The sequence below is a fragment of the Bubalus bubalis genome, chromosome 3 (assembly GCF_019923935.1).
Source record: "Bubalus bubalis isolate 160015118507 breed Murrah chromosome 3, NDDB_SH_1, whole genome shotgun sequence".
Classification (NCBI taxonomy): Eukaryota; Metazoa; Chordata; class Mammalia; order Artiodactyla; family Bovidae; genus Bubalus; species Bubalus bubalis.
In genome coordinates, this window is record NC_059159.1 from 37,955,212 (window position 1) to 37,959,014 (window position 3,803).

At 40.7% G+C, this 3,803-nt stretch overlaps 1 pseudogene; it reads right to left on the reverse strand.

Annotated features, from left to right (window-relative positions):
- Nucleotides 1-1,235: 1,235 nt before the first annotated feature.
- LOC123332459 lies at nucleotides 1,236-2,849 on the reverse strand (annotated as a pseudogene).
- Between the last annotated feature and the right edge of the window lie 954 nt (nucleotides 2,850-3,803).

Sequence of the window (3,803 nt, forward strand, 5' to 3'; positions counted from 1 at the left end):
CTTCAATAAAAAATAAATAAATTTAAAAAAAAGATGTACAAAGAGTACAAGCCAAAAAACAAACAAACAAAAAGTTTATTTAAGGTTAAAAGCATCTCTTCTGCACCTTCCAGATCTATTTTGGGTAGATAGCACACAGCAGGGAAAACTGCATGTGAGTCTGTGGGTCTGTATGTGGGAGCGACTCTGTGTGGCGGATGAATGTTGCTTCCCCTCTCCCTCTGCTCACACATCCTGAGATCCTCTTCCTTACTCACTCACTGGGCTGCTTTTGTTTCCTTCGGGGTTGAAATAGGGGAGAGAGAGGAGCGTTCTACTCTAAAAATCAGCTCTTGGGACCTCCCTGGCAGACCAGTGGTTAAGACTCCCAGGGCCAGGGGCTCAGTTTCCATCCCTGGTCAGGGAACTCTGGAACTCTGGTGGGGTTCCATCCCTGACTCGGGCTCCATGCCTGCTCATGCCACATGCCCTGTGGTACAGCCAAAAAGAATACTAATAAAAATTTTTAAAAATCAAATTCTAACTAGTACTGGGTGGCCTGCCACACATCTCCCCAGGCTAGCTATGTGTAGAAAGCTGACTCTTCATCTAGTAACTCTTGAAAGTTCTTCCTAACCTGCAGCCCACATCATTACCGGGGTCTCTCACCTACATGTCTCACCCTTGGTCTGGAGGGGCCCCTTACCCTAGACCCACAGGTAGCCTTAGGCTTCAGCTTCTTGCTGCTAAGTCTCAGCTCCCCTCCAGGTGGCGCTCTTGGACAGGTTTTTATTAATATTATCGCTCTATGCAGGTCTTCCCTCTGCATAGAGGTGCCCTCTGCGTGTGCGTGCCAAGTCGCTTCAGTCGTGTCTGACTCTTTACGACCCACTGGACTGCAGCCCACCAGGCTTCTCTGTCCATGGGATTCTCCAGGCAAGAATACTGGAATGAGTCGCCGTGCCCTTCTCCAGCCGCTCTCCCCATTCAGTTCAGCCGCTCAGTCGTGTCGGAATGTTTGCGACCCCATGGACTGCAGCACGCCAGGTTTCCCTGTCCATCGCCAACTCCGGGAGCGTGCTCAAACTCCTATCCATCCAGTCGGTGATGCCATTTGGATCTCGTCTTCTGTCGTCCCCTTCTCCTCCTGCCTTCAATCTTTCCCAGCATCAGGGTCTTTTCCAATGAGTTAATTCTTCTCAATAGGTGGTCAAAGTATTGGAGCTTCAGCTTCAGCAACAGTCCTTCCAATGAACATTCAGGACTGATTTCCTTTAGGATTTACTGGTTTGATCTTCTTGCTGTCCAAGGGACTCTCAAGAGTCTTCTCCAACACCACAGTTCAAAAGCATCAATTCCTCTCCCATGGCTCACGTCTAATCTGCAGGAAGGTCTCACATTCTTTTCTCTCAGCAGATCATAGGAGAGCCAGTTTCTAGTGCAGCAAACTATCTTCCCTTCACCATCAAAATCAGTGGTGGCCGACAAGTTTGTCATGCATTCTATTCAAAAAATCTGATTCACTGGGGTAAAATTTACAGAAAGTAAAATTCACCAGTTTTACTATATATCATCATCTAGCAATCCCAGAGATGCAGAACCTGGTGGGCTACCGTCTATGGGGTCGCACAGAGTCGGACACGACTCAAGCGACTTAGCAGCAGCAGCAGCAGCAACACCATGAAGAGGATAAAGAACATTTCCAACGACTGAAAAGGTTTGTTATGCCCTTTGCGTCAGCCCTTACTTCTGGCCCTTAGCAACTACCGGTCTGATTTCTATCCCTGGACGTTTGCCTCCACCAAAGGAATCATGTTTTGAGGATTTACAGATTATAAACGGAATCACACAAGTAATCACTCATACTTGGTTTCTTTCACTTAGCATAAAACCTGGGACAAGCACTCATGTTGTTGCCTGTATTGCTAGTTGTTTCTTTTTATAGTTGAGCAGTGTCCATTGCATCCATATACTACAATTTATTTATTCATTGATGGAATTGGCTTGTTTTCAAATTTTTATCACTATGAATATAGCAGCTATAAACATTTGTGTACAAGTCTTTGTGTGGATACATGCTTTTGTTCCTGTTAATATCTAAGGTGGGATTTCTGGGTCTTATGATAAGTATACAGTTAACTTGATATATATATACACATATAAACATACTACCAAATTATTTTCCAGAGTGACTGCACCATTTTGCATTCCCGACAGCAATGAATGTAAGTTCCAGTTGCTCTACTTTTTTGACAGCTCTTAGTATTGTCAGTTATTAAAATTTTATCCACTCTAGGGTATGTGTATGTGGGGTTTCCCCCATGTGTCAGTACTTTTAACATTGCGCACATCAAATTATAGTAAATAGACAACTACTGTAAGTAAGATGCAGCTCCTCTGTTCTCATGAACAGCACACACTGTATCACAGGAAATCAAGTTTATATTCCATCATCAAGTGTAGTTCTCCCATTAGTTCCCTTTGTGACATGTCATTTAAAATATCTTCAAATCCAATGGCCTCATCATTATTCCTCAAATATCCACTGAAGGGTTTGAGCTTGGAAGAAATGGAAGGTGCAGAACCTGCTGCATTGCTTTGAATTCCATGTGCAATTTTAGTGGAGCAAATAGACCCCAGATGTTTCTCGGTGTGGAAAAATTCATTTTATCTTGGTTGAACTGGAAATTTTGTTCCTGGTAATTCAAGAGAATGACTAGGCAAAAGTTCATTTTTCACACAAGGGAAAAATGTTTTTTTGAAGAAGGTCCGTTTACTGAAAGTTCAGTAACTGGAATATTGTCCTTTAGCTGAGATCCAAGTCCAGCTTGCTCTGCACACAGCCGCTCAGCGCCTTTACTGTCAGCTGGCCCCACCGCTCACTTCTATTCCGTGTGGTTTTAATTTGTATTTCCCTGAGGTCTAATATTGTTGAACATCATTTTATTCGCTTATTATCCACTCATGTATCTTCTTTGCTGACATGTCATTTTATTTGCTTATTATCCATTCATATATCTTCATTGGTTTAGTGTCTGGTCAAACCTTTTGTCCATGAAAAAAAAAGTAAGCTGTTTTTATTGAGCTTTAAGAATTTCTTGTACATTCTACACATAAGTCCTTTACTGGATAATGTGTTTTGCAAATATGACTTGCCTTTTCATTTTTCTTAATGACATCTTTTGTAGATCAGAATTTTTTATTTTTCACAAAATTCCATTTATCATTTTGCTTTTGTTTCCCATCTAAATAGTCCGTGCCAAGGGAGTCACCCTTATTTCAGTAAGGGTAAATCCAATCCTTATTATTCTATCTTGGTTAGAAGTTGAATTTCTTCAGCAATATTTAAGATTTTGTTTTTATTATTGGTACTAACAAATCTGATTGAGATCAGCCTTGGTGTGGTTTTATTTCTTTGCTTGGGCTTTATTGAGATTCTATGCATTTATAGTATAAGCTTTTACAGTCTCCATCTAATTTGGAAAACTTTAAACCACAATTTATTCAAATATTTTTTCTGTTTAATTTCACCTCTTCTGGGATTCCAGTTTGTAATTGGAATATGTTACATTGCTTGATATTGTCCTAGAGCACACCATGACTCTGCTCACTTCTTTTTCAGTGTCTTTTCCTGTAATTTTTTATCTTGGGTAGCTTAAAATTGCAATTTCTTCAAATGATCAAGGTCAAATGATCTTTTCTTCTGTAGTATCTCATCTGTTCTTAAGCCCATCGTGTATGTTTCATTTTGGATACTGTGTATTTAAACTTTAGAAGTTCCATTTTGGTCTCTTTTGTATATCTTTTATTTTTCTCCTTATCTG